General features: G+C 39.7%; 2 non-coding genes across 2 annotated transcripts; one reads left to right on the top strand and one right to left on the bottom strand.

The window, feature by feature from the left end:
• Window positions 1–4,139: 4,139 nt before the first annotated feature.
• LOC128131451 (small nucleolar RNA R71) lies at window positions 4,140–4,246 on the bottom strand. Its single transcript, XR_008229367.1, has one exon. It is a non-coding gene; the product is annotated as a small nucleolar RNA R71 (small nucleolar RNA).
• A 17,213-nt stretch (window positions 4,247–21,459) lies between these two features.
• On the top strand, window positions 21,460–21,566 carry LOC111904202 (small nucleolar RNA R71). The gene has a single exon (XR_002854450.1). It is a non-coding gene; the product is annotated as a small nucleolar RNA R71 (small nucleolar RNA).
• Window positions 21,567–23,285: the final 1,719 nt, after the last annotated feature.

Below are 23,285 nucleotides of genomic sequence, written 5' to 3'. Positions count from 1 at the left end.
CGATATGTTTCCATTGTAAAGTACGATGACACCCATTTATGACAATGTTGATATATCAATTATTTAAATAGTGCCATAGTATGAGAATCGTGTATACCAACCTGTAAAGATAAATGTAAATAGAGCTGTAGCTTAAATTATAGATAGGCTTTGTATAAGTTGTGTTTATCAGATCCTTGTATTTATCAGATCCTTTAGAATAGGATTATCAGTTGTAATTCTTGTTATATATAAAGAGACTAAACCCAAGAGGTTGACTTGCACCAATATACACTTTCTGACTTGGTATCAGAGCTTAGATCCAAAGTCAAAACCCTAGTTTTCTATCCGGCTCTTTGATTCCCATTTAAAGAGTATTTCTCTTCTTTCTCCAACGATGTCAGCCCTAGTCAAGTCCTCTACCATTGCTACGGCTATTTCTTGCAAGCTAACTCGCTCCAACTTCCTCCTATGGAAAGCGCAAGTGGTCCCTATTCTAAAGGGAGTCCAACTCTTCGGCCACCTTGATGGCACTACACCAGCCCCTTCAGCCGTGATAACTACAGAGACGAGTACCACCGCAAAGGAAGTTGAGCCCCCGAAAGAATCCCCAAATCCTGAACATAATGCCTGGGTCATTCAAGATCAGGCTGTGATTGGCGGTCTCCTATCCTTGATGATAGAGGAAGTTCTTCCCTAATTAATTCGCTGCACCAGCACTGCTCAGGAGCTGTGGACAGCGCTTCACACCATGTTCTCTGCTCAGCACCGTGGAAATTCAATTCAGATTCGTACACAACTTTCAACCACAAAGAAAGGAGACCGAAGTGATGTTGAATACTACCAGAAGATGACTGGATTCGCCGATACAATGGCGAATATTGGACAACCGATGACTGATGAGGAAGTGATAGGTTATATGCTGGCTGGATTGGGACCAGGACATGGCGATTTGTTTACTGCCATAACAGTTCTCAGCAACGAACGAAAGGTTACACTTCCAGAATTTTACTCTTATCTAATAGCACATGAGGCTCAAGCCACCGCCATGAGAATCACTGTGGAGTTCTCATCGTTCGCTAATAACGTCACACGTCAAGAAAACAACAGTAACAACAATGCACCTCGTCGCAACAATACAAGTGGGTACAACAACTTCAATCAGAGACGAAACCACAGAGGAGGTGGTTACCGTGGACGAGGTCGTGGGCGCAGTCGGAACAATGGAGGACCCCGCTGTCAAGTATGTGGCATACCTGGTCACACAGCCCTAACTTGCAGGAACCATTTCAACCATACTTACCAGGCAGAGGACTATCGTGGGGCCAATGGTGTGACATCAGCTGGATATAATTTAGATGCAAACTGGTATGTCGACTGTGGAGCAACTGATCATCTAACCAATGAGCTTGATCGCCTCACTGTCCAAGATCGTTACCATGGCAAAGATCAAGTTCAAGTCGCTAATGGAGCAGGTTTGTCTATTTCTCATGTTGGTCATTCAGTAATTCTCGGTTTAACTAGACCTCTCCATTTAAAAAATGTCTTATATGTCCCACACATTAAGAAAAATCTTTTATCTGCTCAGAGACTTATGTCTGATAACCATGTGTTTATTGAACTTCATCCTAATGTTTTCCGTGTCAAGGACATAGCCACGAAGAAAGTTCTACTTCTAGGTAGGAGCAAAGGTGGTCTCTACCCTATACCTATCAGTCGTTCTAAAAGTCTTTCGCAACGTCATGGTTTATCAAGTGTCAAAGTTTCTTCATCTCAATGGCATCGAAGATTTGGTCACCCCACTTCAGCAGTTGTCAAGACTATTTTAAATTCAAATAAGTTAGGTTGTTTGTCTAGTAATGAGTCATTAGTATGTGATGCTTGTCAATGTGCAAAAAGTCATCAATTACCATATAATACTTATGTTCGTGTCTCTACTTGTCCTCTTGAACTTATACATACTGATGTTTGGGGACCCGCTCAAGTGTCTAGCGGGGGTTTTAAATATTATGTTAGCTTTCTAGATGATTACAGTCGATACACTTGGATTTATGATATTGCCATATTTATACTTATTTTTAGGCAGTATTTAAGTACATTTTTATTAATAAATTGATAATATGTTTAGAATAATGATACTTATGAGTTTAAATTGTTATTTTCAGTCAATACAAAGGATTTTCGGAGAGAGGGACCAAAGGTGACAAAATGGGGAACATAGGAGGCTTGGAAGACAAGAAAATAATAAATTCACGATAAGAGCTCAATCCACGACGTGGCGATGCAGCCCACGACGTGGCACGGGTGTTCCAGAAGATAAACATCGCGACGCGGAGGATTTCCTTGAAGGATACAGATTGCTTGAAGCCCACGACATGGCGCAACCTAGCCACGACGTGGCGCGGGTTTTTAAGGATTATATAAGTCCTCCTGATTATTACGAAGAGGGAAGCTTTTGGCAGAAGAAAAAGAATTCCAAGAGACGATTCAGAGCGAAAGAAAGGTTCTGGAAGAGGGTTTTCAACACCAAAAGAAGTAAAGGTTTATATTTTAGTTAAATAAGAACATGTCTTTTATTAGTTTTAGCCGTGTTAGTTTAATTACTATGATGAGCAGCTGAATCTAGCTACTCTTGTTTAGCTAGATGAAGCTTTAAACTTATGAATAGTTATATGATTATGGATTGAGCTTAGTTGGTAAAAATTTGCTTGTGTTTGATTTGTATAACCTAGCATGTTATTATTTGTTTATCTAATTGCTTAATTGCATGTTCTGTGTAGCTTAGTGACCATTAAACTGCATGAACCTGTTTACCTAATAATTTAGTGAACATTGAATTGTTAGAGCTAGGATTGACCAATCTTAGTTAGTAATTAGAATAAATAAAGTTTAGCTGTGCTAGACAACGTGAATTGTGATCATAATTGCGTTTACACTACAAATCTTACATAGCATATTTACATCCATAATTAGTTCTGTGTTTAATTATGTGTGAACATACATGGTTTGACATGAATTAGTTAAGTATTGGTAAGATGGAACTAAATTACTAATATAACTAAAAACCAACTTAGTAATCTGTAATCGTTAGCTAGCCATAAGGGAGAAGTGGATTCAAACTAAACAAGAGTGTGTTTTTATTTATTGAATTTGATTTAAGTTCTCTGATCTTGTAAAACCAGATAAAACCCCTTATTAAACTTGTTAAATAAATTAGGTTAATTTAATAGTAAGTAAATTAATTAGAACACTGTTCCCTGTGATCGATACCCGACTTACCCAAGCTATACTGTAATCTGACTAGGTACACTGCCTATAAGTGCATAGATAGTTAAGTTTGTTAGGTTATAAATATTAAAATTAGTGGGTACTTTTGTGCACATCAAGTTTTTGGAGCCGTTGTCGGGGAACGGCTTAGTTTTTAGCTTATTTATTTGCATTAAATTAATCGATCCTTCTTGTGGAGTCAAAGCCACAAAAAGTTAATTTTTCAGCAAAATAAAAATTTTGTGTTAATCACAGAATCCACGACGTAGCCATATACTTGCCACGACGTAGACAGTCAAAAAAAATTTTAGATTTTAGTTTGTATTTAGTTTTTCTTATTTTAGTTCAGTTTTACGTTTTAGTTTAGCAAGTTGCAGGAGTTCATGACCAGAAGCTCAAACACACACTTGGTGCCACCACTGGAAGACCCCGAGTCTGCACTTCACAAGAAAAAGACGCCCTTGCAAGAATTGAAGTCAGCCTTTTCTAGGAAGTCGGGAAAGAAGATAGGAGAGTCAAGTTCATCAGCGAAGCACAAGAGCAATCTTGAGCATTTGGATCATACACCCGTGCAAACCGAGTCTGAATACGATACTGAGCCAGAATTTGAAGAACACACAAGTGAACCCGAGAACGAGCCAAGGAACGAGATGGCAGCAATTGAAGAAATGTCCATGGGAGCATACAAGAAGTGGATCCGAGAAGATGTGGGTCCCGGTTTAGTCCAACCCGCAATACCTGCCACTGCCACCTTCGAGCTGAAGGGACACATATTGACTGCGCTGAAGGACATCCCATTTTTCGGGAAAGACCATGAGGATGCTTTTAAGCATCTAGATAGCCAAATGCGTGAGCAATTCCTGGACCTGTTTTGCCCGCCATCCAAGATAGCCAAACTCAAGAAGGCAATAGCCAACTTTGAGCAACAGCCGAGGGAGTCACTATACGAAGCATGGGAGCGGTACAAGGGCTTACTCAGAAATTGCCCGCAACATGACCTAAATGTGCAGCAAGAGATGTCAATCTTTTATGATGGGGTCAATGTGATGACAAGACAACTCCTTGATTCTCAAGGACCGTTGACAAAGAAAAATCCAAGGGAGGTCAAGGAGCTAATTGAAGAATTCGCGAAACACTCCCGCGAATACCATAACCCGAGGCAAGATGGAAGCAAAGGCGGTGGAGGGGCCCAAACTGAAGAAATTGCAGCTGTCATGGCCATGCTGAATAACATGGATCGCAGGATAACACAAATGGACCAGTCGATACATGCCATAAGAGTGGGGTGCGAGCGATGCAGTGGTCCACACTTGACCAAGGACTGCAACGTGGATGAGTTTGGGAACAGAAAAGCTCAAGTGTGCTACTCTAGTGGGGATAAGTTTGATGAGGACTGGAGGAAACCGAAGAAGGAGTGGCTGCCATATGAAGAATATAAGAAGCAAAAAGAAGAGAAGTATAGGCAGACAGGTCGAGGCCTTTATCAAAAGGAGCAGCCACCAGCCGAGAAGAAACCCGACCTAGAGACCATTTTGATGAAGTTTATGGAGGCTTCGGAAAAGAGACACGATGCCACGGATTCCGCTATCATGGAACAACAAACATTGATAAAGAACTAGCAAGCCTCCATCCATAACCTTGAAGTACAATTTGGTCAACTAGCCACTTTAGTTCATGAAAAATTGTCCCCGAAGAATCCCGAAGTAAAGGCCCAATCTCATGTAATGGCCATCGATACTGAAGAAGATACAATATCTGAGTTCCTGGAGGCGTTGGAAGAAGAACCGCAGCAGCCCAAGAAATCAAGGATCAAAAATGGAGAAAGTGCTGAACCAGGCTCGCCACGATGTGGCACTCCTCTGGCCACGACGTGGCGCAAGTCTGAGCAAAAATCCTTTGAGCCTATTCCAGCTTATCATCCACCTATGCCATTTCCCACCCGCGTAGCACTTAGTCAACTGGAGAAGGAACATTTAGAGTTTGTGAAGCATGTGAAAGGGATTCCAATTAATACTCCCTTTGTTGAGTCCTTATCCAAAGCTCCCGAGAACCAGAAATTACTACAAGACTTGATAGATACGCGAAGGCAATTAAAGAAGCAGTCTACAGTGATTCTAAGTGAACAAACTTCAAAAGCTGTGTTGGGAGAAACACCAGAAAAGATGGGGGATCCTGGACGCCTCACTCTTCCATGCGAGTTTGGGAATAAAATGAAGGTTAATGCTTTAGCCGATTCCGGGGCTAGCATTAATTTAATGCCTTTTTCATTTTATCAAAAATTGGAGATTCAGAAGATGAAGGCTACAAAAATGAAGATTCACATGGCGAACCGTTCGGTGACACAACCCCGAGGCATAGTAGAGGATATTTTGGTTAAAATTGGAAAATTTGTTTTTCCAATAGACTTTGTAGTCTTGGACATGAAAGAAGACGCGGATGTTCCGATAATCCTTGGTCGGCCATTGCTTAACACTGCTGGTGCCCTTGTTGATATCCGCGAGTCCAAGCTCACTTTGAGGGTTGGGGATGAACAAGAAGTCTTCCGGATAAGAGATGACTTTCAAGAAGATAAAGAAGAGGTGTTCATAATTAATGAGGAGAATGAACTAGAAGAGCTGGAAAAGCTTATGGAAGAAGAGATAAAGGCAGTTCATCAAGTCAAGAGGACAAAACCAAGGGCATCTGTTCCGTATTTGATTGAAGTCATAGCTTACAAGAGCCCGCCTTCTTGGGTGAGCAAAGAGGACGAGGAAATGATAAGTGATGAAGAGGAAGTCACTTCAAAAGTAACAAGGCTGGTGGTGAAAGAAGAGGAGAATGTTATGGAGTGCAAGGAACAAACAAAGGGCACAAAACGCAAGCTTGAAGAAGATGGAAAAGCTAAAAAGGAAAATTCAAAGAAGGCATATAAAAGGAGAGTTCAAGCTTATAAACGGCGGTTCAAGGAACAAAAGATCCTGGTGGTAGACTCTTCCGAAGATTCAACGTAGAAGGCATGGAGTCCAGCTCAAGACTCTAAGAAAAAGAAGCGCTTCTCGGGAGGCAACCCGAGTTTGGTTTGCATTTTCTTTTTAAAATTTTCTTTTCTTTCTTTTCTTTTTAATTAGGAAAGACATTGATTCATCATCTAAAAACCGGTAATTAGTAGAGAATTAGCTGTAGGGAACATTAAATAATGAATGATACGCAAAGAAATTAGTTAATATAATAAACTTCATTAAAATTTTGCATCTGGCAGTTTCCACGACGTGGGCATAGCCCAGCCACGTCGTGGGTCGAAAAGGAATACGTGATTCTTAAAAAAAAAAAAAAAGATTTAAGGTCCACGACGTGGGCATATCCAGCCATGTCGTGGCCTTTAAAAATCAGGGGGGGGGGGCAGTTGCTTAAAACCCTTTGACCGAGAAATCTCATCCCCCACTTAAAGACTGCCGCACTCACGGGAACATCATAACCCCACAGCCAATTTCCTATTATACTTCCAATTTCCTTGCAAGATCTTGCCAATTAATCCATTTGGTATGTGTTTTACTCATTATTTTGTAATTATTTCTTCCAATTTCAAGTTTTCATGATTAGGGTTTGTATGATTCACGAAATTGGTTGAATCTAGTGGCTGATTTTAGATTGCATGTCATTTAATTGTCCATAGGAACAAACCCCAACCACTATTTTTTGTAGAAATCGCTTGTAAAAAGACCGATTCAGAATCTGTGTGCGATGCGGCCCACGACGTGGCATAGCCTGGCCACGTCGTGACTTCTGGCAAACCCGTTTAATATGTTTTAATGTGTTAGTTGTTTGCTGTTTTGGTTTGCTTTTGTTTGCAGAAATGGGACCACGACGAGCTGTCCCGTAGGAGGAAAACCCGATAGATGTAGCAAGCATACATCCCTTATACCAGTTTCCTCAAAACATTCACCGACCGTTGCTAACAACCTACGTGAATCGGCTTGGATGGTTATACAATAGGGAGTTTGCAATAGCCCCAATTATTGATTGGAGATGGCTTGGTAGAGTGGGAATGGTAGTGGAGCTGGAACGTTATTGGTCGAAGACTTATGTTGGAGATCAATTTTCATTCACTTGTCATGGGTGGAGGAATTTATTCGCCATTCAAGAACCCGTGTACCGGGAATTGTCGGTAGAGTTTTTCTCTACCGTATGCTTCGAGGAACGCACCCTTGATGTCACCTACAACCGGGCACTTGTGTTTCGTTTGGGGGTGTATATCGTGAGTGTAGTCTTCGGGAATTTGCTTGGCGTATGGGGCTCTATACGGAAGTGGAGACGCAATCTCCGTTTTTTATCCCTTTCTTGCTTGGATGTGTGCGGGATTTTGCTCCGGGTACTTTGGATGTGCAGTTTTTGCGGGGCATTTCTAACCATGAGTACAACACTCATGACTCGAGTGAGTCACAAATTCGGAATCCTGTTTTCCGATTTTTGCACCGCCTTATCACGTTTTCAATCAATCATAAGCATCATGGTGATAAGGTCCCCATCCAGAATCTATTTTATTTATGGATTCTTATTACCCCGGGGGTTTGCTGTGATTTGCCTTATATGTTGGCGAGGTTTATGGGGAAGAAAGCGGCCAATTCTAGGCCTGGGAGCCCGATTACTGGGGGGCATTTGGTTACTTGCCTGGCTAGGTCATATCATATTTTGACCCATGACTTTGTGAGGAATCTTACTCGATTCCCGGACACAGACTTGACCATTCAAGTCTTGGGTGTGATGCGAGCGGTGGTGAATATCGGGGGTCGTTTTGTTATACCGCCGATAGATGACGAGCAGGAGGAGGTGCAGCCGGGACAACAACCACCAGCCAGGCCGAGGCGTCGGAATGTGCGGGCTAGAGGTGAGGTCGAGCGAGAGCGTGCTGCTTCGCAGTATGTGCAGGGAGTGCCCACCGACCCTTTTCAGAGTCGGGTGGGAACATATTTGGATAATCTACGGGGTCATGCCATTTACCATACCCAGTTTACTGAGGGTATTTATGCACATTTGGGTGTGACCCGACCACCTTTTATGCCACCACAGTATCCCTATTTTCCGACATGGGAGGAGCTATGGCGTCCGCAAAATGATGGGGTAGGGCCAAGTGGAGCACAAGATCAAGATGATGATTGATTCCTTTTGTTTTGTATTGTTTTGTTTTTAAGTAGTTTTTTTTTATGTTGATTTTGGTGTGTAAAACATTATTAAACTATGATGTTACTTTTTGTTTCTTTTGGGTTGTTCTAATTTTTCAGATTAGCGTTGGAATTCTAAGGAGCATAGAAGGTTAACTTTCGAGTCGTATTTGTCTAGTCAAGGAAGCTTAGAGTCGTGAATCGGAACCCACAATTCAAGATAAGTTTGGGGTATATTAGGAGAGAGGTTATAGTTGGGAAATATATTTGCATAGAAGCGTCGGAAACCAGTTAGCCATTGGTCAAAGCGGCTAGAGTAAATAAAGCAAACAAGTCATTTTCTGCTGATGCCCAGTTTCCACGACGTGGACTCCTTGTGCCACGTTGTGGCGCTCTTGCAGTTTGTAGTAATTCCGCATTTTGGTGTTCGCGGTTTCAACCCATATCACGACGTGTCCAGTTATATGCCACGACGTGATCCAGTTTATCATTGCCACATTTTTCCTTACAAATACCCACTTTGACGAATTGAAGTTTCGAGTCCTGTTCGTGGTTTATTTACGTATTCAACCAGTTCTACACCGAGTTTCTATTTTTGGAAGTCCAATTGCACATTTTCCACACATTTGGAGATGCTCACGCCACTATCCCAGGGGAGTCTGTTCCTTTTTCTCCCCTTTCTTTAATTTTGATTTGTTTTTCTACATACAATGAGGACATTGTATGAAATAAGTGTGGGGTAGGGGTAGAAAAAGTAAATTGCTAGAAAATTTTGAAAATTCAAATTTTAATTAATTGAATCTAGTAATAATAATTTGAGCTATAATTGCTAGTATTATGCGGGATGATCCGATGAAAGTTCAAATGTTTAGTTGAGCCAATACACGTTATAGTGCATTTGTGGCCTCCCTTATTTTAGTGAAATCATGGAACAAAAACACAACCCCGCTTGGTTTGAGGGATGCAATATGTTTAGCAGCCTAAACCTGAAATGTATCCAGGAAAATTATTATCGTTAGCCAATAAAGGTTGAGGTTGAGCGCCTCTGCTTAAGCATGTAGGTTTTGAGTGAAAAAAGTGAGGTACATGTTAAAAAAAAAGAGAGAGAGAATTACAAGAGAAATTGTATGAATTTTGGAGCAATTAAAGTGAAGATCAAAAGATCAAAATTCTGAAGAAATCCAAAAAGTTGAAGATACCAAAAATCAACCAACAAGTTGGTGAATTCAAAGAAATCAAAGATCAAATTATCAAGAAAGTGAAGAATTCCAAAAGAGCTCCATAGTGGTATCGAGAAATTGTAATTCTAGTTTATGTATGCTTAGGTTGCTCAACTAAAAATATCTTGAGGTTGAGAGGTTTTCTGCGGATGGATTCGGAGGGTTGCATAAAATGAGCATTGTTTGGAAAAAGTGGGCGGGTGTTTATGAAGATTGTTAGTATTTAAAGTATGGGGGTACTTTAGGAGAATTTTAGACACAAATGCATGCGTTGAGGTTTTGGCATAATGGCTGAACTAGAGTCGGATTGTTCTGTGTAGTGTTAGTAATTAAGAATTAAGTTTAGATTTACTTGAAGGCAAGCAAAGCCTAAGTGTGGGGTATTTTCATATTGCCATATTTATACTTATTTTTAGGCAGTATTTAAGTACATTTTTATTAATAAATTGATAATATGTTTAGAATAATGATACTTATGAGTTTAAATTGTTATTTTCAGTTAATACAAAGGATTTTCGAAGAGAGGGACCAAAGGTGACAAAATGGGGAACATGGGAGGCTTGGAAGACAAGAAAATAATAAATTCACGATAAGAGCTCAATCCACGACGTGGCACGGGTGTTCCAGAAGATAAACATCGCGGCGCGGAGGATTTCCTTGAAGATTCGATTGCTTGAAGCCCACGACGTGGCGCAACGTAGCCACGACGTGGCGTGGGTTTTTAAGGATTATATAAGTCCTCCTGATTATTACGAAGAGGGAAGATTTTGGCAGAAGAAAAAGAATTCCAGGAGACGATTCAGAGCGAAAGAAAGGTTCTGGAAGAGGGTTTTCAACACCAAAAGAAGTAAAGGTTTATATTTTAGTTAAATAAGAACATGTCTTTTATTAGTTTTAGCTGTGTTAGTTTAATTACTATGATGAGCAGCTGAATCTAGCTACTCTTGTTTAGCTAGATGAAGCTTTAAACTTATGAATAGTTATATGATTATGGATTGAGCTTAGTTGGTAAAAATTTGCTTGTGTTTGATTTGTATAACCTAGCATGTTATTATTTGTTTATCTAATTGCTTAATTGCATGTTCTGTGTAGCTTAGTGACCATTAAACTGCATGAACCTGTTTACCTAATAATTTAGTGAACATTGAATTGTTAGAGCTAGGATTGACCAATCTTAGTTAGTAATTAGAATAAATAAAGTTTAGCTGTGCTAGACAACGTGAATTATGATCATAATTGCGTTTACACAACAAATCTTACATAGCATATTTACATCCATAATTAGTTATGTGTTTAATTATGTGTGAACATACATGGTTTGACATGAATTAGTTAAGTATTGGTAAGATGGAACTAAATTACTAATATAACTAAAAACCAACTTAGTAATCTGTAATCGTTAGCTAGCCATAAGGGAGAAGTGGATTCAAACTAAACAAGAGTGTGTTTTTATTTATTGAATTTGATTTAAGTTCTCTGATCTTGTAAAACCAGATAAAACCCCTTATTAAACTTGTTAAATAAATTAGGTTAATTTAATAGTAAGTAAATTAATTAGAACACCGTTCCCTGTGATCGACACCCGACTTACCCAAGCTGTACTGTAATCTGACTAGGTACACTGCCTATAAGTGCATAGATAGTTAAGTTTGTTAGGTTATAAATATTAAAATTAGTGGGTACTTTTGTGCACATCAATTTACCTTATCAAAAACAAATCTGATGTTGAGCAAGTGTTTTATACCTTCCAAAATCATGTTGAACGATTCTTAAACACCAAAATTCGTAGTGTTCAGTCAGACTGGGGGGGGGGGGGGGGGGGGTGAATACCAAAAACTACACCGATATTTTCAAAAAGTGGGAATCACACATCGTGTCTCATGTCCTCATACGTCCCCACAAAATGGAATAGCAGAATGTGGAAACTGGTCTGGCTCTATTAGCTCAGTCATCTCTTCCCCTCCGTTATTGGGATGAAGCTTTCTTAACTGCGTGTTACTTGATTAATCGTATGCCTACCAAAATTCTTAACAATATTGCACCACTTACACGCTTGTTAAGAATCAAACCCGATTATTCATTTCTTAGAGTCTTTGGTTGTGCCTGTTGGCCTAGTTTACGGAAATATAATACTCACAAACTCAGTTTTCGTTCCACATTGTGTGTTTTTCTGGGGTATAGCTCCCTTCATAAGGGCTATAAATGTTTAGATAGGTCCACAGGTCGCATCTATATTTCAAGAGATGTCGTGTTTGATGAAAACCGATTTCCATACGATCCTACACATACTCTATCTTCTGTTCCTTCTAACTCAGAATCAGTCCTGTTTCCCCAGTCTGAACCGGCAGTTACTAATGATCACATGAGCAGATATGACTTATCTATTTTGTTAGCTAACAATTATGATGCATATACAGCTGTACCACCCACTGTTATACCGCAAGTTTCCACTTCTGCACCAATCACTGTTCCAGTATCACCTTTGCATGTACCCACAGAAGAATCCACACCAACAACCACAAGCCCTGCTGCTGTGCCATATACAACAACCTTGTCATCAGTCACTGCACCAGCAGCTGAACCTCAGGAACCTGTGTCACCAGCCACCTCAACGTCCATGTCACCTCCACTTGTTGATCTTTCGCCACCTGTACAGTCCACTCCAGAAGCTTCTCCACCAGGTATGATCATGCGTGCTCGTCTGGGAAAAACTTTCCCTAAACAGTTCACGGATGGCACTATTCGCTATGATCTTTCTAAAAGAGCTTTCTCTGCTATCACCACTACTTCTTATCGAGCTGCTATGACTGATTCTGCTTGGAGAGCTGCCATGGAAGCAGAATTTAAAGCACTCAAGACAAATCAGACATGGACTCTCGTTCCTAGACCCACTGGTATTAATATTGTTGGGTGTAAATGGATTTTTAAATTAAAACAAAATCCGGATGGTACTACTGATAAGCATAAAGCGCGGTTAGTTGCTCGTGGCTTCACCCAATAATATGGTATTGATTATCAAGATACCTTCAGTCCTGTAGTAAAGCCTGCCACTATTCGTTTAGTCCTTTCTCTTGCAGTCTCTCGTGGCTAGCATCTTCGCCAAATTGATGTTAACAATGCGTTTCTTCATGGTTTTCTGGACGAAGAAGTATACATGCACCAACCACCTGGTTTTGAAGACTCCACTCATCCTCAGTACGTGTGCAAATTACACAAGGCACTTTATGGTCTCAAACAATCACCTAGGGCATGGTTTTCTAGGTTAAGAGACCAGCTTCATCAACTTGGTTTTCGATCCTCTAAAGCTGATACCTCATTGTTTATTCTTCATTACAATCAGGTCACTGTATTTATGTTGGTGTATGTTGACGATATAGTTATTGTGGGATCGTCCCAACGGGTGGTGGACAAACTCATTCAGGCGTTGAGCTCATCTTTCCCTATCAAAGATCTAGGAAGGCTTAGCTATTTCTTAGGTGTTGAGGTGCTTCACAATTCAGGGGGAATTACCTTACTTCAGCACAAATATGCGACTGATTTGTTGCATCGTACTAATATGGTGAATTGTAAAGCTGTCACCACCCCAATGATGGTCAATAATAACCTATCTAGCGATGATGGAAAACCTCTGAATGAGGAGGATACATTCAAGTATAGAAGCATGGTTGGAGGTTTGCAATATCTCACGCTAACCAGGCCAGATATTTCTTTTTCGGTCAACAAGGTCTGTCAGTTTTTGGCTAGACCTACTGATATTCATCTTGAGGCTGTAAAGAGAATATTGAGGTATATTAAAGGAACAATTACTATAGGGTTGCGTATTCGAAAATCATCCTCCACATTATTGAGTGTGTTTACAGATGCGGATTGGGTAGGATGTCTAGACTCTAGACGATCTACAGGAGGATTTGGAGTATTTCTAGGTCCTAACTTGGTTTCATGGAGCTCACGTAAACAACCAACAGTCTCAAGGTCAAGTACCGAAGCAAAATATAAAGCCTTAGCAAATGGTACAGCAGAAGGAACTTGGATTCAGGCAATATTAAAGGAGTTAGGTGTCAAACAAACTCGAGCTCCGATACTTTGGTGTGATAATCTGGGAGCCACTTATTTAACAGCTAATCCAATCTTTCATGCACGTACAAAACATATAGAAGTTGACTTTCATTTTGTTAGAGAAAAGGTAGCAATGGGAGCATTAGATGTTCGGTTTATATCATCAAATGATCAAGTTGCAGATGGTTTCACAAAGCCTATGACTAGAAGTATGTTGGAGAAGTTACGATACAATCTGAACCTGATTCCGATTAAGATTGAGGGGGAATGTAAAGATAAACGTAAATAGAGCTGTAGTTTAAATTATAGATAGGATTTGTATAAGTTGTGTTTATCAGATCCTTGTATTTATCAGATCCTTTAGAATAGGATTATCAGTTGTAATTCTTGTTATATATAAAGAGACTAAACCCAAGAGGTTGACTTACGCCAATATACCCTAAATCAACCAATTTCCGTTTCCTAAAAAAATTTCGATTTTGTCTTGTTTGCCAATCTTTGTTCTTATATTCATCAAAAAATGGCAACAACTTAGTCTGTGATATGCGTTCGGAAACACGACTTGAATGCCTATTTCAACGGAATTGGCTCTATCAGATATGATAGCCAAAGAGGCCAATTACGCAATACATTATTTGAGTCTTGATAAAAACTATATCCATGAATCCCTACTTTCTTTTTTCTAACACCAAATTTTATTAGGAGGATTTGGTTATTATGGTCCATGACTATTGCTAGGAACATCGTGCCCAAGTATTTCCTTTTAGAAAAAGTGCAAGAATGGTCCCTGTGTGATGTCACAAATCGCAATTTGGTCCAAAAAGGTTTGCACTCGCGCCAAGGGTCCAAAACTTTGATTTTGTTGAAAGTTTGTTCCAAAATTTTCAAATTTTTTTATAAAGACATATTTACCCTTGGTATTTTCCCCTTTTCAAAATTTTTATTATAGAAATCAAAAAAGAAAAAGAAAAAAGAAAATACCCACCCCACCCTTCTCTCTCTCTCTCTCTCTCTCTCTCTCTCTCTCTCTCTCTTCAACCTTGAAATTTTTCATAATCCTATTCTCCTTATTCTCCGTCTCTATACCCAACTACTGATATGAAAGATATAAACGAAGATATGCAACAACTGTAACCATCATCTGAGGAATTTTTTTTATTAAAATCCAAGGTTCAACCGTCCACTAAATCGATGAGCAACATAACATCGAGCTTCATTTCGGGGAATTAGAAATAATTCATCTATGCCAAGGGAACACGTTGGAGGAATTCAATCGGGTTTTGGAGAAGTATAGTGCATTTTCGATGAAAAGGATCAAGATGAATGTGTCGTCAACAGTGGAGGTAGAGCATGGTGGTTCTACGAAGGCTAAAGCGGTGGCGTATTAGACGATGTTGGCACCAAATATTAAGGATTACATTGGGTTTGTTGCAAGGATAATTGTTGCAAGATAAATTCGGTTAATCAATGAGATTTTATGGTGTGGGGATGTGACCGTGGATCAATTAAAATGGGGAAATGAGTCTTGAAGAAAAGGATATAGATGTCAGAGGGCATAGCAACCAGGATTCTTTCTAGTGTTGTGAAGGATATGGATTCGTTACATGTTCCCTTGTGAGCTCCAAACCCGGGAATAAATTCAACTTTATCCCTGGTGAAATAATTCTCGCGTAGATTAGATCCAAACTAGAAAGAGAAGGAGAGAGGGTACCAGACATGGATGTGCTGAGGATGGAATCATGATCAGGGCACAAGGTAGACGAGACTAAACCAAAACACCAGATTTGACGGTGGGTCTCTTGCGATTCGATGAGAGGTATAGAGTGCTTGCATTTGGTAGATTTTGCGTTCACGTGTGTATGTGTGTGTGTGTGTGTTTTGAGATCCTTGAATTAAGGGTGAATAGGAGGGTTGTTGGTTGGTTTATTTTTAATGTGTTAGAGAAGAAACATTTCAATCCAAGAATGTTAGAATTTGGGGTCTTAAGAATATCAATTTAATTGAATATTTCTAGGATCGTGATTGCAATCACTTTCTAAAATCTATGATTTCGACCCTATAGCCTTGGGTATCACGAAATCAGATTTAGGATAATCCAAAGTATTTCAATTTAGAAGTCACTCCACTTATAAATCTAAAACATAGTAAAGTAACTTGATGTTCTGTGTTATTGAGAGATAAATCAAATCAAAAGTATGATTTTTGTGTATATATGTTCCAACCCGATTTTAGAACATTCTCCATTCTCATATAGATATGAGAAATCGGTTAAAAGGTGGTTAAATGTAACATCCATAAAATTCATGAAAATTTAAAACATTTTCAAGCATCTGAAACCATTATTTATTACAAAATGTTTTCAAAATAGTTTCATATAAGAGTATCCCAGAAATCAAAATCATAAAATGCGAGGAGGTGCATGATCAAGCCTTTGTCTTCCCGCAATCATTTGAAGTACCTGAAATAAAATCCAAAACTATAAGCCCGAAGCTTAGTGAGTTTCACCCAAAATACCCACACCATACAATTCATAACCTACATGCTTAAGCAGAGGCGCTCAACCTTTATTGGTTATGATAATAATTTTCCTAGATACATTTCAGGTTTAGGCTGCTAAACATATTGCATCCCTCAAACCAACGGGGTTATGTTTTTGTTCCATGATTTCACTAAAATAAGGGAGGCCACAAATGCACTATAACGTATATTGGCTCAACTAAACATTTGAACTTTTATCGGATCATCCCACATAACACTAGCAAATACAGTTCAAATTATTATTACTAGATTCAATTATTAAAAATTTCAATTTTTCAAATTTTAAATTTTTACTATCAAATTCTATCATTATCTAGCAATTTACTTTTTCTACCCCTACCCTACACTTATTTCATACAATGCCCTCATTGTATGCATAAAATAAATTAAAATTAAAGAAAAGGGAGAAAAAGGAACAGACTCCCCTGGGATAGCGGTGTAAGCATCTTCAAAAGTGTAGAAAACGTGCATCCTGAATATGGACCTCTCAAAAATAGAAAGTTGGTGTAGAACTGGATGAATATGTAAATAAACCACGAACATGACTCGAAACTTCAATTCTTCAAAGTGGGTGCTAGTAGAAAAATGTGGGAAAGGATAAATTGATACACGTCGTGGCAAAGAGTACCACATCGTGATATTAGATGAAAACGCGAACAAAAGGCTGCTTTAATTCTTCAAGTTGTATGAGAGCCACGACATGGTGTAAGGAGCCCACGTCGTGGAAACTGAACATCAACAAGAATGCCTCATTGCTTTAGTCATCCTAACAGCTTGACCAACGTCTAAATGGGTTAAGACTCATCTATGTAAATATACTTCCCAACAGTAACCTCTCTCCTACTGACATACCCCACACTTATGTTGAATTGTGTGTTCCAACTCATGACTTTAAGCTTCCTTGACTTGACTAGACAAACACGACTCTAGACTTAACTTTATATGCTCTTGAGAATTCCAATGCTAATCTGAAAAACGGAACAACCCAAAAGAAATAAAAGAGTAACATCATAGTTCAACAAAGTCTTACATTACAAACCAAATTCAAACATAAAAGAACACTACTTAAAACAAAACAAAAGAAAATAAATAGAAAAGAAAATCAATCATCATCTCCTTGTCCCTGCGCTCCACTTGGTCCTGCCCCATCATTCTGCGGATGCCAAAGCTCCTTCCATGTTGGAAAATAAGGATAATGTGGTGGCATAGAAGGTGGCCAGGTCACACCCAAATAAGAATAAATACCCTCAGTAAGCTAGGTATGAAAAATAGCATGCCCCCGGAGGTTATCCAAATAAATTCCCACCCGACTTTGAAAAGGGTCGGTGGGCACTCCCTGTACATGTTGTGAAGCAGCATACTCTCTCTCCATCTCTCCTCTAGCTCTCACATTTCAACGCCGCAGTCTGGCTGGTGGTTGCTGCCCTAGTTGTGCCTCCTCTTGCTCTTCATCTATCGGCGGTATAACAAAACGAACCCCAACATTCACCACTGCCCGCATAACTCCCAAGACTTGAATGGTTAAATCAGTGTCCGGGAATCGGGTAAGATTCCTCACAAAGTCGTGGGTCAAAATATGATACGACCTAGCAAGGCGAGTAACCAAATGTTCCCCCGTAATCGGACTCCCGGGCCTAGAATTAGCCGTTTTCTTCCCCATGAACCTTGCCAACATATACGGTAAATCACAGCAAACCCCAGGGGTAATAAGAGTCCACAGATAAAACAAATTCTGAATAGGGACTTTATCGTCATGATGCTTGTGATTTATAGAAAAAGTGATAAGGCGATGTAGAAATCGGAAAACAGGATTCCGAATTTGTGACTCACTCGAGTCACGAGTATTATACTCATGGTTGGAAATACTCCGCCAGAACTGGACATCCATAATACCAGGATTAAAATCCCGAACACATCCAAGTAGGAATGGTATGAAAAACGGAGATTGAGTCTCCACTTCGGTATAATCCGAAGACTACATTCCCTATAAACACCACCCAAGCGGAACACAAGTGTCCGGTTGTAAGTAAAGTCAATGTTGCGTTCCTCGAAGCATACGGTAGAGAAAAACTCCACCGATAATTCCCGATACACAGGTTCTTGAATTGCAAACAAATTCCTCCACCCGTGACAAGTGAAAGAAAAATGATCCCCTTCGTATGTTTTCGTCCAATAGCGTTCTAATTCAACAATCATTCCCACACCACCGAGCCATCCCCAATCGATAATTGGAGCTATCGTAAATTCCCTGTTGTACAACCATCCCAACCGATTTTCATATGTAGTCAACAATGGTCGGGGAATGTTTTGTGGAAACTGATACAAAGGATGTATACTCGCCACATCACATCAATCGGATTATCCTCCTGTGGAACAGCCCTTCGAGGTCCCATTTCTGCATATAAAATTAAACCAAAGCAGCAAACACCCAAAAACATTAAAAAAAAAATAATAATAAAATTGTTTGATAGAAATCACGACGTGGCCAAGCTCGCCACGTCGTGGACCGCAGTCGGGACAGGGGTATAGATCGGTTACTTTATATGTGATTTCAACCAAAAACAATGCTTGGGGTTTGTTCCTATGGATATTCAAAGGACATGCAACCTAGAATCAACAACAAGTTTCAACCAATTTCGTGAATCTCATTATTCACATAAACCCTAACCATGAAAATGTAAAATTGTAAGAAATAACTACAATTAATGGGTAGAATACATACCAAATGGAGTTATACGACAAGAATTTCGAAGGATTTGGAATACAAATTAAGAAATCGGCTATGGGGACCCTCTTGTTTCCGTTTGTGAGGCAGCATGCAAATGGGGAATGGGGAATGTGCGGTCAAAGGTTTTTAAGAAATGGTCCCCCCCCCCCCCCCCCCCCCCCGCGGTGACTTTTTAAAGGCCACGTCGTGGTTGGCTTTGCCACGTCGTGGACTTTGAAAGATTATGAGCTGTTACAAAAAAAATTTCATCTGATCCCGTAATTACTCTTTAACCACGACGTGGCTCTATCAGACCACGACGTGGCATATGCCTGATCGCAAATATTTTGTAAAATCACACATTTTAACTAACTACTTTGCGTTTTATTTATTAATTAAAGCTCCCCACAGCTAATTCTATACTAAGTATCAGTTATTAGACGATGAGTTGATATCTTTCCTAATTAAAAACTCAAAAATTAAAAGAAAAGAAAATGCAAACCAAGCTCGGGTTGCCTCCCGAGAAGCGCTTCTTTTTCTTGGAGTCTTGAGCTGGACTCCGTGCCTTCTACGTTGAATCCTCTGAACAATCCACCACTAGGATCTTTTGTTCCTTGAATCGCCTCTTGTAAGCTTGAACTCGCCTATTGTATGCCTTCTTTGAATTCTCTTTTTTAGCTTTTACCTCTTCTTCAAGCTTGCATTTGGTCCCTTTAGTTTCTTTCTTACACTCCATAACACCCTCCTCCTCTTTCACCACCGGCTTTGTCACCTTTGAAGTAACCTCCTCTTCATCACTTGTCATCTCATCATCTTCTTTGCTCACCCAAGAAGGTGGACTCTTGTAAGCTATGACTTCAACCAAATATGGAATAGATGCCCTTGGTTTTGTTCTTTTGACTTGATGAACTGCCTTGATCTCTTCTTCCATAAGCTTTTCTAGTTCTTCTAGTTCATTATCTTCATTAATTGTGAACACCTCTTCTTGAACATGATCCTCTTGGAAGTCATCTTGCATTCCAAAAACTTCTTTTTCATCTCCAAACCTCAAAGTGAGCCTAGACTCACGAATATCAACAAGGGCTCCAGCAGTGTTAAGCAATGGACGACAAAGGATAATTGGGACATTGGGGTCTTCCTTCATATCCAACACTGCAAAATCTATTGGAAAAACAAATTTTCCAATTTTCACCAAAATATCCTCCACTCTGCCCTGGGGTTGTGTCACTGAAAGGTTCGCCATTTGAATTGTCATTTTTGTATCCTTCATCTGCTGAATTTCCAATTTTTGATAAAATGAAAAAGGCATCAAATCACTGCTAGCCCCAGAATTGGCTAAAGCATTAACCTTCATTTTATTACCAAACTCACACGGAAGAGTGAGGCGTCCAGGATCCCCCATCTTCTCTGGTGTCTCTCCCAACACAGCCTTTGAGCTTTGTTCACTTAGAATCACCTTAGACTGCTTCTTTAATTGCTTGCGAGTATCTATCAAATCTTGCAGTAATTTCTGATGCTCGGGAATTTTGGATAAGGACTCGACAAAGGGAGTATTAATCGGGATCCCCTTCACATGCTTGACAAACTCTCTATGCTCTCTTTACAGTGGACTAAGGGTTGCTTGGGAAGGAAAAGGCAAAGGCGGCGGATAAACCGGAACGGGCTCAGAAACTTTTTGTTCAGACAAGAGCCACGTCGTGGCGAAGCTGTTTCAGCAACCCCTTTACTTTCGAACTTTGGCTTCTTTGGTTTTGGATCGGGATGCTGTGGTTCTTCTTCCAATGCCTCTAGGAACTCAGAGATTGCTTCTTCTTCAGTATCGATGGCCATTACATGAGATTGAGTCTTCACTTTGGGATTCTTCGGGGACAACTTTTCATGAACCAGAGTGGCTAGTTGACCAAATTGTACTTCAAGGTTATGGATGGAGGCTTGCTGATTTTTTATTAAAGTTTGTTGTTCCATAATAGCAGAATCAGTGGCATCATGTCTCTTTTCCGAAGCTTCCATAAACTTCATTAATATGGTCTCTAGATCGGGTTTTTTCTCAGCTGGTGGCTGCTCCTTTTGATAGAAGCCTCGACCTGTCTGCCTATACTTCTCTTCTTTTTGCTTCTTATACTCTTCATATGGCAGCCACTCCTTCTTTGGTTTCCTCCAGTCCTCATCAAACTTATCCCCACTCGAGTAGCACGCTTGAGCTTTTCTGTTCCCAAACTCATCTAAATTGCAGTCCTTGGTCAAGTGTGGACCACTACATCTCTCGCAACCTATTCTTATGGCATGAATTGACTGGTCCATTTGTGTTATCCTTCGATCCAAATTATTCAGCATGGCCATTACAGCTACTATTTCTTCACTTTGGGCCCCTCCACCGCCTTTGATTCCATCTTTCCTAGGGTTGTGGTATTCGCGAGAGTGCTTCGCGAATTCTTCAATCAGCTCATTGACCTCCCTTGGATTTTTCTTTGTCAAAGGTCCTTGAGATTCAAGGAGTTGTCTAGTCATAACGTTAACCCCATCATAGAAAATCGACATCTCTTGTTGCACATTTAGATCATGTTGAGGGCAATTTCTGAGCAACCCCTTGTACCGCTCCCATGCTTCGTATAATGATTCCCCCGGTTGTTGCTCAAAGTTGGCTATTGCCTTCTTGAGTTTAGCTATCTTGGATGGTGGGCAAAACTGATCCAGAAATTGCTCACGCATTTGATCCCAAGTGGTAATTGTACCCGGTGGAAGTGATTTTAACCACTCCTTAGCAGCTCCTTTGAAAGTGATGGGAAGCATCCTAAGCAAGATGGTGTTCTGTTGACATTTGGGACATTGAAGTAATCCGCAATGTCATTGACTTCATCTAGATGCTTAAAAGCATCCTCATGATCTTTCCCAAAGAATGGGATATCCTTCAGTGCAGTCAAGATGTGCCCCTTCAACTCGAATGTGGCAGTGGCAGCTATTGCGGGATGGACTAAACTGGGACCCACATCTTCTTGGATCCGCTTCTTGTAAGCTCCCATGGACATCTCTTCAATTGTTGCCATCTCGTTCCTTGGCTCGTTCTCGGGTTCGCTCGTATGTTCTTCAAATTCGGGCTTGGTATCGTAATCGGATTCGGTTTGGACGGGTATTTGATCCAAGTGCTCAAAATTGCTCTTGTGCTTTGAGGATGAACTTGACTCTCCTGTCTTCTTTCCCGACTTCCTTGAAAAAGTTGACTTGAATTCTTGTAAGGGCGTCTTTTTCTTGTGAATTGCAGACTCGGGATCTTCAAGTGGTGTCACCAAGGGTGTGTTTGAGCCTCTGGTCATGAACTCCTACAGATAAACTAAATAAACAAGGTAAAACTGAACTAAAATAGAAAAACTAACTAACAACTAAAAAATCTAGAGTGCTAGGTGTCCACGTCGTGGCACGTATCTGGCCACGTCGTGGACTCTGTGATTAAAATAAAAATTAAACTTTGCTAAAAAATTAACTTTTTGTGGGTTTTACTCCACAAGAAGGATCGATTAATTTAATGCAAATAAATAAGCTAATAAACTAAGCCGTTCCCCGGCAACGGCGCTAAAAACTTGATGTGCACAAAAGTACCCACTAATTTTAATATTTATAACCTAACAAACTTAAACTAACTATGCACTTATAGGCAGTGTACCTAGTTGGATTACAGTATAGCTTGGGTAAGTCGGGTGTCGATCACAGGGAACAGTGTTACTAATTAATCTACTTACTATTAAATTAACCTAATTATTAACAAGTTTAAAAGGGGGTTTTATCTGATTTTACAAGATCAGACGAACTTAACTCAAATTCAATAAGTAAAAACACACTCTTGTCTAGTTTGAATCCACTTCTTCCTTATGGTTAGCTAATGATTATGGATTATTGAGTTGGTTTTAATTGTATTAGTAATTTTGTTCTAACTTTACCAATAATTAACTAATTCATGTCAAACTATGTATGTTCACACACAATTAAACACAGAACTAATTATGAATATAAACACACTCTTGTCTAGTTTGAATCCACTTCTTCCTTATGGTTAGCTAATGATTATGGATTATTGAGTTGGTTATAAACGCAATTATAGTCACAATCCACGTTCTCTAGCATAGCTAAGTTTATTTATTCTAGTTACTAAGATTGGTCAATCCTAGCTCTAACAATTCAATGTTCACTAAATCATTAGGTAAACAAGTTCAGACAGTTAATGGTCACTAAGCTACACAGAACATGCAATCAAGCAATTAGAGAAACAAACAGGAGCATGCTAGGTGAATACAAATCAAACTCAAGCAATTTACCAACTAAATAAATCCATAAAAATTAAGCTATTCATAAGTTAGGAGCTTCATCTAGCTAAACAAGAGTAGCTAG

This window comes from Lactuca sativa, chromosome 1 (genome assembly GCF_002870075.4).
Source record: "Lactuca sativa cultivar Salinas chromosome 1, Lsat_Salinas_v11, whole genome shotgun sequence".
Taxonomy (NCBI): domain Eukaryota; kingdom Viridiplantae; phylum Streptophyta; class Magnoliopsida; order Asterales; family Asteraceae; genus Lactuca; species Lactuca sativa.
Note: the sequence above shows the minus strand (reverse complement) of the source record. Positions and strands in the feature narration are given on the sequence as shown.